This window comes from Loxodonta africana, chromosome 1, assembly GCF_030014295.1.
Source record: "Loxodonta africana isolate mLoxAfr1 chromosome 1, mLoxAfr1.hap2, whole genome shotgun sequence".
Taxonomy (NCBI): domain Eukaryota; kingdom Metazoa; phylum Chordata; class Mammalia; order Proboscidea; family Elephantidae; genus Loxodonta; species Loxodonta africana.
This window is the reverse complement of record NC_087342.1, coordinates 87,362,859-87,377,500: the sequence shown is the minus strand read 5'-3', so window position 1 is coordinate 87,377,500 and position 14,642 is coordinate 87,362,859. Positions and strand designations below refer to the sequence as shown.

Sequence of the window (14,642 nt, the reverse complement as noted above, 5' to 3'; positions counted from 1 at the left end):
TTTATATATGATCACCCTTACGATGGGATCTGCTATGAGTAGCCAGTCAGTTGAAAGGGAGTTTCCTTGGCGGTGTGGCCTGCACCTGAATATAAGTGGATATTCTTCTTTTTGTCCTTTCTGGATCCTTCAGCTGCCTCCTGTCTGTCTGACCTCTGGTTGTTAGGTCTTGAGCAATCAGCTTATCTGCCAATCTTGGGATTAGTAGATCTTCACAGCTTGTGAGTGGAGGAGCCCTACTTTCCAGGCTGCCAGTCTTGGGTTCACCAGCCCCTGCAGCTACACGAATCAGAAGCCTTATGGTCTTCCTGCCAATCTTGGGATTTGTTGATATTCACAGTCTGTTTTGTAATTAAAATAGAGTTACTGCTATTGAAAAGGAAGAGGAGTTTTAGAAACCTTTCTAGGTGTATATTACGTCTCTAAACAGAATGGAAAAACTATATAACATTTTGAACTCTGTAATATGCTCATAATTATTATAATATACATTGATTTATTCAAACATGGGGTTTGGTCTGCCCTGCCAGATCATTTTTGTAATGATGACAAAGACCCATTGCAAAACAGTCTCCCACTTGCATTGCTTTAAATGAGCCAAAGAATGAGCTCTATTTAGTTAAAACAACATTAGACACAGGTTTCTAAGATTTTCCTTTTTGATATTTATATTGTAGTATTAGTAAAGTGAAACCTTACTGTTCTCTTATTCAATAAGTCATCTTGTGCTTTCCAAAATTGTGGAGGACAATTTTCAAAGGTGATAATATAGTTGTCCCTCAAGTATACTGGTTTGTGTCTAATAAATGGTCTATGTTTAATTAGCTTATCTGTAACTAAATCATCTCCAATTACTTCTATTTAGTTTGAGAAAGCTATGTACATATTATAAATTTGTGCTTTCATAATTATACATGTGAGTGTTATATCTCATTTTTTATTTTTTTCGGGTCTCAGGTTAATAATAATTTGAGTTTTATTAGACACCAAGAAAAGTAATATAGGAAGATGATAGGAAAGTTGTAGTATCTATACTCTTAGTATTTCAAAATTAAGTAGTGCTAAAGTTCTCATACTCCTCTTTTTTTCCCAGATTAAGTTATATATGCATATATATATATGCATGTATATATGTATATTTTCTATGTATTTTGATATTTTTATTACAAATGTATTTATTCCCTAATATAACCATTTGTAAATTTTCAACTTTAATTGCCATTATATAAAAGGTCTGAATTTGCCACAACAAAAATTAAACATTATGCTTCTTACATTTATCCAACTTGATGTGTATGTGTGTGGGTGTATTATTCATAATCATACAGGTAAAAAAAAAAACTGAGATTAACATAGAGAAAGGAAGAGCATTCTAGAAGGAATAAATGAAAGTAAAATAAAATCTTTTATTTTTTCCTATTCTTAATTGATCTAACAAATAACAGTTTGTTCAACAATCTGTTCGATGATTATTGCTTATGGATAAGAGAAATGAATGACAGAAATGTTATAAGGGATAGGAGAGGGGAATTGGGAATACTCTGTTATAAAGTGCTTGTACTATTGATGAAGTTGAATAGTGTTATTTGAAAGTGGACTTGAATTAATTGTGAATGTATATTGCAAACTCTAGGGCAACCCTGGAAAAAAATTTAAAAAGGAGTACAATTGATATATTAATAAGGACAGAAAATAAAATCATATAAAATGTTCAATTAAAACCAAAGAAGGCAACAAAGAGTTGAAGACAAAAAAAAAAAAAAAAAGAAAGAAAACCACAGGCAATGAACAGAAAAAAGTTACAAATATGGTTGATAATAATCCAACTATATCAATAGTCACTGCAAACACGAATTGTCTAAGTACACCAATTAGAAGATAGACTGTCAGAGTGCATACAAAAGAATATCCTCGTTGTCTACAAGAAACCCAATTTAGATTAAAAATAAAAGCCTGAAGAGAAAACATTTCACAACATTCATCAAAAGAAACCTACAGTGGCTATATTAATCTGAGACAAATCAAACTGCAGAGCAAACTGCAGAGCAAGACAAATTATCAGGAATAAAAAGCAGCATTACATAATGATGAATGAATCAACCCTTCGAGAAGACATAAACAATCCTTAATGTGTATTCAAGGAGCCCTGGTTGTGCAACATTTAAGCACTTGGCTGCTAATCTAAAGGGTGCCAGTTCGAACCTACCCATCAACTCCATGGGAGAAAGACTTGCAATCTGCACCTATTAAGATTACAACCTAGAAACCCCAACAGGGCAGTTCTACTGTGTCACATGGGGTCGCTAGTTGAAAATTGACTCAAGGGCACCCAATAACAACAATGTGTATGCACCTAACAACAAATCATCAAAATACGTGAGGCAAAAACTGATGGAACTGTAAGGAGAAATAGATGAATCTACTGTTAGATCTGAAGACTTCAACGCTTCTGCAACAGTAATTGACAGATTCAGCAGGCAGAAAGTCAGTAATGACATACTTGAACTGAACTGCACAAGTAATCGACTGGATCTAATTGACATCTATAAAATACTTCATCTAACAGCCTCAGAATTAGCATTCTTCTCAAGCTCACGTGGAACACCAAGATAGACCGCATTCTAGGCCATAAAATCCACTCTAACAAATTTATAAGAATAGAATGCATACAAAGCATGCTCTCAGACCACAATGAAATTAAACTAGAAATCAAAAGCAGAAAGACAGTTGGAAAATCCCAAAATATGTGGCGGTTAAAGAACATGCTTCTTAATAACAAATGAGTAAAGGAAGAAATCTCAAGATAAACTAAAGATATTTTGAACTAAAAAGGAAAATGAAGGACAACATATCAGAATTGTGGGATGCAGCGAAGGCTGTGCATAGAGAGAGAAATTGAGAGCATTGAATGCGTGCTTTAGGAAAGAAGAACCATCAAAAACCCATAACCTAAACTTCCACCATAGAAAACTAGAAAAGGAAGACAAATTAATTTAAAAGTAAGCAGAACAAATGAAAAGATGGAATTTAGACCATAAATCACTGAAAGAAAAAAATGAAACCAAAAGCTGGTTCTTTGAAGAAAAAAAAAAATCAGTAAAATTTATAAATATCAAGCCAGTTTAACCAAGAAAAAAAGAGAAAACACAAATAGCTAATATCAGAAATGAAAGAAGGCCATCCATTTTGATCCCATGGACATTAAAGGATAATGAAAGATAATACAGACTAATTTCCTGAAAGAAAAAAATCTATCAAAACTCAAACAAGGAGAAATAGATAACCTGAATAGGCCTACATCTGTTAAAAAAATGAATTGATGATTAATAAGCTTCCAAGACAGACAGCATCAGAGCCACATGTTCTCACTGTTAAATTTTACCAAATCTTTATAGGGAAAAATTCTTTGCATTTTTTTCTAGAAAATAGAAGCAGCAGAACACTGTCTAACTTATTCTAATGGGACTTCCTATTATCAAGACCAGATAAAGACATGGCAAGAAAGGAAATCTACAGGTCAATCTCTCATGAACAAAGATGTAAAAATTCCCAACAAAATATTTGCAATTTGAATCTTACAATCTATAAAATGAATTATACACCAGGACCAAGTAGGATTCATTCTAGGTATGCAAGGCCAGCTTCTTTGTTAAATAAAGCTCAAAGTTCTCATAAAATGGAAATAAACTAATATGCATGGAAAGCAAAAAATAGAATAAGGACTTTGAGAGGAAATCCCAAGACATCTATGCCTGGGACACCACTGGGATATTCAGAGGAGAGTCAGCTTGTTTATTTTCTGGTTAGAAGAGGAATGAAAGCAAAGTCTTCTGAGATTTATTCTGGCACTTAAATGTAAGCTTTTTGCCATGTGAGACTGAGCAGCCCAAAATCTCCTTGTTACTTGTATTCAAGGAGATTCCAGCCCTGATTCCTGGATTTCGTTATGCACCAAAAAGATGCATTTATTCCAAGATGTGTAGACAGGAGCAAAGAGTAGGGTGCATTGGCACAGGTAGTAGGCAGAACAAAAGATGTTAGATTAGAATGAGACTTTTTTGATGGAAAGGAATGGAAAAGGTGGGTTAGAGTTACTGGGAAACCTCTTTGAAATTAGGCTGTGGAAATTCAAGGGAGGAGACAACAAGTATGCTTATGACACAAATCAATCTAGAAAAGCTTTGGATTTTCTGATCTGTTTGATCATTCTTTGTTTAAAGTAGATATAGTTTGAAGTAGGTGTAGTTGCATTGGTGCTTTATATGTATGTATTTGTGAATGGTTTGTTTTTTTTGCGTGCAAGTGGCAAGTACAGTATATATAGTGCTGCCTCGTTTATTTTAAGATTTCTTCGCATTGAAAATTATTTAACCAATCCGCTATGGCTGGACATTTTGTTTCTAATCTTATTTGTCTTGCAATACTTAAATGAATATGTAAATGAATGGTACATATATACAATTTTTGACATGTGTAAATACATCTGAAGAACAAATTCTAGGAAGTAGAATTGTTAGTTCAAGGTCTGTGAGAGCTTTCAGTTTTGATATTTGTGAAAATTGGTCTCTAGAGGTTGAATCAATTGGTACCCCACTTGTATATATAATGCCTCAAGCAAATATAATGTCATCACAAACAATCTGATCTTTGTCAAAATGCCATTTCATTGTATTTTGATTTTCATTTTTGTTTTTCATATTTGTAATATTCTTTTCTTATTTAAAGAATTCTGTTACAGCTGCAATTTGAAACGTGGTGCTGTAGTTTTCCCATGCTTCACGACAACACTTTTCAGGTGAGATTTCCTCTGTCGAGAAATTATGATCTTCTATTTTTTTCTTCTTGTACATTCATGTAGATGCAGAAGCTTTTTCCTATATATGGTTCATATTTGAATAAGTTTTATTTTGGGGGACAAATGATTAGCAGGAGATTCCTATGAACAGAGGGGATGGGGTAATTTTGCCAGGTTTTTTGCCTCAAAGTCCCCTCTTTGTTGCCACACCTTTAATCTTTTGCAGCCAGCAAGCTTTTCTCTCTCTTTCCTCAGAGCCTGTACCCTGCCTTGGTCTTTCCTGATATTCCCATATGAAATCACACTCACTGGGGGGCCTTCTTTTTCGAAGGTTGGTTATTTTCTCGTGTTTTCAAAATCATCCTGCTGCCAGTACTTCCCAGGAGTTTAAGTGTTTCCTTCCTGCACGGGCACCCTGGTTGCTGTGGTGCACTGTGGTGACTACCTGTGCCAGTTCTGCTAAATTGTAGCCTCTCTGCCTACACGTTATCTGGAATTTGTGACTTTTATTTATGTATTTATTTAATGTCCAAAGAAGGCAGATTGTGGGGAAGTTTATTCTCCTCTTTTTTTTTTTTTTTTGCTTTTTTTTTTTTTTTTTTTTTGCCAACTGGGAGGAGATTTGGGTCCAGGCTACTGCCATGCTCCTACCAGTAACCAAAAATAATAGCTGTTTTTCTTACCTCCATTAAAAAAAAAATCAAATTTTGCAAATGTGTCTGACAGACTTTAATTAGATACATTAATTTTAATGCCGTAGATGATGCTACTGTTGAGTCCGACTCTTCTTTTTAACATGTAATCTCTGAATATCTGACTTTGTTCTTTATGAGCTGCTTTTTAGGTTTAACTAAGCATTCTGAGTCTCCTTACTTCTATGGATCATTATTATCACAGTGACTCAGAATTTATCATGTATTTGTTTCGCGTAACTATGGTGCAAATAAATTCAACTCCAGAATTCCTAATCATTCTGCTCACTATAGCTCATTCTTATTTCCTCCCAGAAGATAAACTTGCTTCACTTAACCCTGAAAAATAGACTGAAACCGATTTGCTAATTGTCACTGTTATGTTTCCTTCCCAAAGCAATGGAGAACATCACTACAGCAAATGAGTTTCTTTTGCTGGGACTGACACGTATTCAGGAGCTGCAGCCGGTAATCTTCATGGTATTGCTCATTCTATACCTGATAAATCTGTTTGGAAATGGGGCCATGCTAGTGATCGTCATCTCAGAACCAAGACTCCACTCCCCTGTGTATTTTTTCCTGGGAAACCTTTCTTGTTTTGATATCTGCTATTCCTCAGTGACACTGCCCAAGGTCATGTCGAACCTCCTTTCCACTCGAAGGGCTATCTCCTTCCCAAGCTGCATCACCCAGCTACATTTCTTCCACTTCCTGGGCTCTACCAAGGCCATGTTGCTGACCATTATGGGCTTTGACCGATTTGTGGCTATTTTCTACCCACTCTCACAAGGTCATCATGAGCCCGCAGGTGTGCATTCTGCTGGTAGATGTGGTCTGGCTCACCGGCTTCTTTTATGCCCTGATGCATTCAGTCATGACTGCATGCCGAAACTTTTGTGGCTCTCAGAAGCTCAACTACTTCTTCTGCGATGTCCAGCCTCTCTTGGAATTGGCTGTGGTGACAAGAGGCTCAACCAGTGGCTCATTTTCATTGTCACTTGCAGCCAAACCATGGCAGCTTGCTTCCTGACCCTCCTCTCCTACTTTTACATTATTGGCTTCCTTGTGCTCAAGCACCGGACCTGCAGTGCACTCTGCAAGGCTCTGTCCACTTGCGCCTCCCATTTCATGGTGGTTTGTCTCTTCTATGGTACTGTGGGCCTCGTCTACATTCCTGCTACCTCCACCACCTCTGTCATACAGGAAAAGTTGGTGGCTATCATACACACCACTGTCACCCCAGTGCTGAATCCACTGATATACACACTTAGGAATGAGGAAGTGACCTTGGCTCTGAGGAAACTCTTTGGAAGGAAACTGTTTGCCTAAGGATGGCTGGTGGCAACATTAGAACAAATGAAAATTGCATGTGATTTTATGACACTCATTTTATCATCTATAATAAATACATTTCTTCAATATTATTTTCCTTTTAGAACATGTGCCATTAGTAAATAGATTCTTCATTCATATTTGCTCAGTTATTATTCATTACTATTCATTTGCAGAATCCCATTGTTCTCTCTGAATGACTGCTTCTTGGTCTATATACAGGTTCCTCATGAGTACAATTAAGTGTTCTGGAGTTCCCGTTTTTCACAATATTATCTATAGTTTGTTATGATCCACACCATCAAATGCCTTTTCATAGTCAGTAAAACACAGGTAAACATCTTTCTGGTATCCTCTGCTTTCAGTCAAGATCCATCCGACATCAGTAATGATAACCCTCAACCCAACTCCTTTTCTGAATCTGGCTTGAATTTCTGGCAGTTCCCTGTTCATGTACTACTGCAACTGTTTTTGAATTATCTTCAGTGAAATTTGACATGCATGTGATAGTGTTTGATAATTTCCACATTCTGTTGGGTCACCTTTCTTTGGAATGGGCACAGATATGAGTCTCTTCCAGTCAGCTGGCCAGGTAGCTGTCTTCCAAATTTCCTCGCATAGATGAGTGAGTGCTTTCAGCATTGCATGCATTTGTTGAAACATCTCAGCTGGTATTCCATCAATTCCTGGAGCCTTGTTTTTCCTGAATGGCTTCAATGCAGCTTGGAACTCTTCCTTTAATACCATCAGTTCTTGACCATATGCTACTTCCTAAAACGGTTGAATGTAGACCAATTCTTTTTGGTTAAGTGACTGTATGTATTCCTTTCATCTTCTTTTGATGCTTCCTGTGTCTTTCAATATTTTGTGAATACAATCCTTCAATATTGCAACATAAGACTTGAATTTTTTCTTCAGTTCTTTTAGCTTGAGAAATGCTGAGTATGTTCCTCCCTTTTGGTTTTCTAACTCCAGGTCTTTGCCATTTCATTATAATACTTACATTGTCTTCCCGAGCCATCCTTTGAAATCTTCTATTCAGCTCTTTTACTTCACCATTTCTGCCATTCACTTTAACTACTCCACATTCAAGAGCAAGTTTCAGAGTCTCTTCTGACACTTATTTTGGTCTCTTCTTTTTTTCTTTCTTTCTTTTTAATAATCTTTTGCTTTCTTCATGTATGATGTCCTTGATGTCATCTCACAACTCATCTGGCCTTCAGTCATTAGTGTCCAGTGCATCAAATCTATTCTTAGAAAATTAGCCTGGAGGGGGCCGAGATGGCTGACTAGGTAGAAGCTACCTCGGATCCCTCTTGCAACAGAAACTTTGAAAAACAAGTGAATCGATCACATACATTACAGTCTACAAACACCGACCATCAAACACAGATCTAAAGAGTTGACCGGAGTGACAGAGACTGAGAATGAGCAACCACGGGAAAGCAACAACTGTTTTCGGAGCTTGGAGCCAGCATCCCAGTCAGAAAACCTTGGCACTGGGCTTTGGATTGGGCACAGGGGAGCTGAGCATGGCATCCTGAGATGGCACAAACACAGACACAGCCCTAGCCCCCAGAAGTGACCTTGGGGGAAGCCCAGCCAGTGCACGCAGGCAGCGCAGCGATGTGACTCACAGGAGGAAAAGCCACGGGGAGGCAGTGACTGGTTTTGGAGCTTGCAGTGTGGTGTCAAAGCCAGGGAAACTTGGCGCTGGGCTTTGGACGTGGAGCAGAGGAACTGACCACGGCTTCTGAGACAGCACAAGCACAGGAAGCGGGCCTGATCCTCGGGAGCAATCGTGACCCAAGCAATGCGCACAGGCTACACACCCCTCGGAAATCTCAGATAAAACAGTCATCACCAACCAAGATAAGTAACTTGGTCTATATTCTGGGGTGCTACTCTCTCCTATCTATCTGATCCCTCCCCTCCCTTCCCAGGAGGCTTCATTAACATTGGAATTTTCTGAGCCAGAGAGTGAAGTGCTCTGTGGTTTTTTGTTTGTTTGTTTCTGCTTTTTTGGGGGGGGGTTTCCTAACCCATTCTCCTGGCCTGAGAGAAGCAGCTACAAAAATCCGAGGGGCCAAAAATCCTTCCCTGACTTCCCGAAATTGGACTAAAAATACAGAACCAGCTCCAGGCAAGCATATGAGATCCACAGTCTTGGGCTTTCATCCCTATAGGGAACAAGGTGGCTATTACAATGCAAAGACAATCCTGATAGGGACATGACTGTAATTGTTTTAGTGGATTACTGAAAAGACAGGTTTCCCAGGTCTGATATCTCTACCCATTAAACAGAGCCCTCACTGACCCACAACGGGGAACTGAGGGCTGAAGCTGCCTGCAGACCACCTAGCCTCCTGCCTTAGGGGTCTGAGGATGGTGACACCTACCGATCTGTAGAGGTACATGCATTGGGTGCCTAAGGAACAGCTGCAGAGCCCACCCACCAAAGTGCTTTAGGAATAAAGACACACTTACCTCACTGACACTTGGGGGAAGCCTGTCAGCATTCTGCCCCCCCCCCCCGGAGTGTGACCACCTTCTGTTACTAGAATCTGGTGCACACAACTATCACCACTACTCCTCTAGGTGGATAGGTGACAGTCTGCACCACACACTTTGTGTCCCAAAATCAGATTCTACTCAAGAATAGTGAATGGACTTTTAGGTTTATAAATCTGGTAACAGCCCAAACCAGCTGGTAATATGACATAAGTGATTCAAGGGCTACAACAATCAAGACAGCACAATCTAATAGCCCATCTACGTATATTGAAAGAAAACAAAACAAGTAAGAATCAGTGAGCAAATATAAAATAAATCATTGCAATGTCTTAGAGATGGCTCAGAGACAGCAGTCAATATCAAACCACATAAAGAAGCAGACCATGATTGCTTCTACAACTCCCCAAATTAAAGAATCAAAATCTTTCCCAAATGAAGATTCAATCCTGGAATTGCCAGATGCAGAATATAAAAAACTAATTTACAGAATGCTTCAAGACATAAGGGATGACCTCAGAAATGAAATAAGGCAATCTACAGAAAAACCCAAGGAACACACTGACAAAGCAGTTGAAGAAATCAAAAAAATTATTCAAGAACATAGTGGAAAAATTAATAAGCTGCAAGAATCCAGAGAGAGACAGCATTCAGAAATCCAAAAGATTAGCAGTAAAAATTACAGAATTAGACAACTCAATAGGAAGTCAAAGGAGCAGAATTGAGCAATGGGAATGCAGAGTGGGGGACCTGGAGGATAAGGGAATTGACACGAATATACCTGAGAAAAAATCAGATAAAAGAATTAAAAAAATGAAGAAACCCTAAGAATCATGTGGGACTCTACCAAGAACAATAACTTGGGTGTGATTGCAGTTCCAGAACAGGGAGGGATAACAGAAAACACAGAGAGAATAGTTAAAGATCTGTTGGCAGAAAACTTCCCTGACATCATGAAAGATGAAAGGATATCTATCCAAGATGCTCATCGAACCCCATATACGTTTGATCCAAAAAGAACATCACCAAGACATATTATCATCAAACTTGCCAAAACCAAAGATAAAGAGAAAATTTTAAAAGCCGCCAGGGGTAAAAGAAAGGTCTCCTACAAAGGAGAATCAATAAGTTCAGACTACTCAGCAGAAACCATGCAGGCAAGAAGGCAATGGGATGACATATATAGAGAACTGAAGGAGAAAAACTACCATCTAAGGATCATATATCCAGCAAAACTCTCTCTCAAATATGAAGGTGAAATTAAAACATTTACAGATAAACACAAGCTTAGAGAATTTGCAAAAACCAAACCAAAGCTACAAGAAATAGTAAAGGAAATTGTTTGGTCAGAAAACCAATAATATCAGATACCAGCACAACACAAGGTCACAGAACAGAACATCCTGATATCAATTCAAAGAGGGAAATCACGAAAACAAATTAAGATTATTTTTTTTAAAAATGCTCCAAACAGGGAATCAATGAAGTCAATATGTAAAAGATCACAATAATCAAAAAGAGGGACTAAATACAGGAGGCATAGAACTGCCATATGGAAAGGGAAACAAGGCGATATAAGACAATACGAGTTAGGTTTTTACTTAGAAAAATAGGGGTAAATATTAAGGTAACCACAAAGACGTCTAACAATTCCATAAATCAAAATTAAAATCAAGAAAAACATAATGACTCAGCAAACATAAATTTAACTACTATGAAAATGAGGAACACATAATTTACAAAGAAAAATGTCTCAGCAAAAAAAGTAAGTGGAAAAATGAAATTGTCAACAACACACACAAAAAGGCATCAAAATGACAGCACTAAACACGTTTATTTATAATTACACTGAATGTAAATGGACTAAATGCACCAATAAAGAGACAGAGAATCTCAGGCTGGATAAAGAAACACGATCCGTCTATATGCTGCCTACAAGAGACACACCTTAGACTTAGAGACACAAACAACCTAAAACTCAAAGGATGGGAAAAAATATATCAACCAAACGACAATCAAAAAAGACCACGAGTAGCAATATTAATTTCTGACAAAATAGACTTTAAAGTTAAATCCACCACAAAGGATAAAGAAGGACACTACATAATGATTAAAGGGACAATTGACCAGGAAGATATAGCCATATTAAACATTTATGTACCCAATGACAGGGCTGCAAGATACATAAAACAAACTTTAACACAACTGAAAAGTGAGATAGACACCTCCACAATTATAGCCGGAGACTTCAACACACCACTTTTGGAGAAGGACAGGTCTTCCAGTAAGAAGCTCAATAGAGACACAGAAGACCTAATTGCTGCAATCAACCAACTTGACCTCATTGACTTATACAGAACTGTCCACCCAACAGCTACAAAGTATACTTTTTTTTCTAGCACACATGGAACGTTCTCTAGAATAGACCACATATTAGGTCATAAAACAAACCTTTCCAGAATCCAAAACATCAAAATATTACAAAGCATCTTCTCAGACCACAAGGCCATAAAAGCGGAAATCAATAACAGAAAAATCAGGGAAAAGAAATCAAATACTTGGAAACTGAACAATTCCCTGCTCAAATAAGACTGGGTTATAGAAGACATTAAAGAGGGAATAAAGAAATTCATAGAATGCAACGAGACTGAAAACACTTCCTATCAAAACCTGTGGGACACAGCAAAAGCAGTGCTCAGAGGTCAATTTATATCTATAAATGCACACACACATAAAGAAGAAAGAGTTAAAATCAGAGAACTGTCCCTACAACTTGAACAAATAGAAAGTGAGCAACAAAAGAATCCATCAGGCACCAGAAGAAAGCAAATAATAAAAATTAGAGCTGAACTAAATGAATTAGAGAACAGAAAAATAATTGAATTAACAAAGCCAAAAGCTGGTTCTTTGAAAAAATTAACAAAATTGATAAACCATTGGCCAGACTCACTAAAGAAAGACAGGAAAGGAAACAAATAACCCGAATAAGAAACGAGATGGGCCACATCACAACAGACCCAACCGAAATTAAAAGAATCATATCGGATTATTACAAAAAATTGTACTCTAACAAATTTGCAAACCTAGAAGAAATGGATGAATTCCTAGAAAAACACTACCTACCTAAACTAACACAATCGGAAGTAGAACAACTAAATAGACCCATAACAAAAAAAGAGATTGAAACGGTAATCAAAAAGCTCCCAACAAAAAAAAAGCCCTGGCCTGTACGGCTTCACTGCAGAGTTCTACCAAACTTTCAGAGAAGAGTTAACACAACTACTACTAAAGGTATTTCAAGCATAGAAAATGATGGAATACTACCTAACACATTCTATGAAGCCACCGTATCCCTCATACAAAAACCAGGTAAAGACACCACAAAAAAAGAAAATTACAGACCTATATCCCTCATGAACATAGATGAAAAAATCCTCAACAAAATTCTAGCCAATAGAATTCAACAACATTTCAAAAAAATAATGCACCACGACCAAGTGGGATTCATACCAGGTATGCAAGGCTGGTTGAATATTAGAAAAACCATTAATGTAATCCACCATATAAATAAAACAAAAGACAAAAACCACATGATCTTATCAATTGATGCAGAAAAGGCGTTGACAAAGTCCACTACCCATTCATGATAAAAACTCTCAGCAAAATAGGAATTGAAGGAAAATTCCTCAACATAATAAAGGGCATCTATACAATTTTTTTTTTTTTTTTTTATACAAAGCCAACAGCCAACATCCTCCTAAACGGAAAGAGTCTGAAAGCATTTCCCTTGAGAATGCGAACCAGAGAAGGATGCTCTTTATCACCGCTCTTATTCAACATTGTGCTAGAGGTCCTAGCCAGAGCAATTAGGCTAGACAAAGAAATAAAGGGCATCCGGATTGGCAACGAAGAAGTAAAATTATCTCTATTTGCAGATGACATGATCTTATACACAGAAAACCCTAAGGAATCCTCCAGAAAACTACTGAAACTAATAGAAGAGTTTGGCAGAGTCTCAGGTTATAAGATAAGCATACAAAAATCACTTGGATTCCTCTACATCAACAAAAAGAACATCGAAGAGGAAATCACCAAATCAATACCATTCACAGTAGCCCCCAAGAAGATGAAACACTTAGGAATAAAACTTACCAAGGATGTAAAAGACCTATACAAAGAAAACTACAAAGTACTAGTGCAAGAAACTAAAAAGGACCTATATAAGTGGAAAAACTTACCTTGCTCACGGATAGGAAGACTTAACATAGTAAAAATGTCTATTCTACCAAAAGCCATCTATACATACTATGCACTTCCGATCCAAATGCCAATGACATTTTTTAACGTGATGGAGAAACAAATCACCAACTTCATATGGAAGGGAAAGAAGCCTCGGATAAGCAAAGCATTACTGAAAAAGAAGAAGAAAGTGGGAGGCCTCACTCTACCTGATTTCAGAACCTATTATACAGCCACAGTAGTCAAAACAGCCTGGTACTGGTACAACAACAGACACATAGACCAATGGAACAGAATTGAGAACCCAGACATAGATCCATCCACATATGAGCAGCTGATATTTGACAAAGGCCCAGTGTCAGTTAATTGGGGAAAAGATAGTCTTTTTAACAAATGGTGCTGGCATAACTGGATATCCATTTGCAAAAAAATGAAACAGGACCCATACCTCACACCATGCACAAAAACTAACTCCAGGTGGGCAAAGACCTAAACGTAAAGACTAAAACGATAAAGATCATGGAATTAAAAATAGGGACAGCTTTAGGAGCCCTAATACAAGGCATGAACAGAATACAAAACATTACCAACAATAACGAAGAGAAACCAGATAACTGGGAGCTCCTAAAAATCAAACACCTATGCTCATCTAAAGACTTCACCAAAAGAGTAAAAAGACCACCTACAGATTGGGAAAAAATTTTTAGCTATGACATCTCCGACCAGTGCCTGATCTCTAAAATCTATATGATTCTGTTAAAACTCAACCACAAAAAGACAGACAACCCAATCAAAAAGTGGGCAAAGGATATGAGCATGCACTTCACTAAAGAAGATATTCAGGCAGCTAACAGATACATGAGAAAATGCTCTCGATCATTAGCCATTAGAGAAATGCAAATTAAAACTATGGTGAGATCCATCTCACTCCAAGAAGGCTCGCATTAATTCAAAAAACACAAAATAAAAAATGTTGGAGAGGCTGCGGAGAGATTGGAACTCTTATACACTGCTGGTGGGAATTTTTTTTTTTTTTTAAATAACTTTTATTAAGCTTCAAGTGAAGGTTTACA

General features: G+C 37.4%; 1 pseudogene; it reads left to right on the top strand.

Moving 5' to 3' along the window:
• The first annotated feature begins 5,886 nt into the window (after positions 1 to 5,886).
• LOC100670290 (olfactory receptor 12D3-like) lies at positions 5,887 to 6,887 on the top strand (annotated as a pseudogene).
• The last annotated feature ends 7,755 nt before the right edge of the window (positions 6,888 to 14,642 follow it).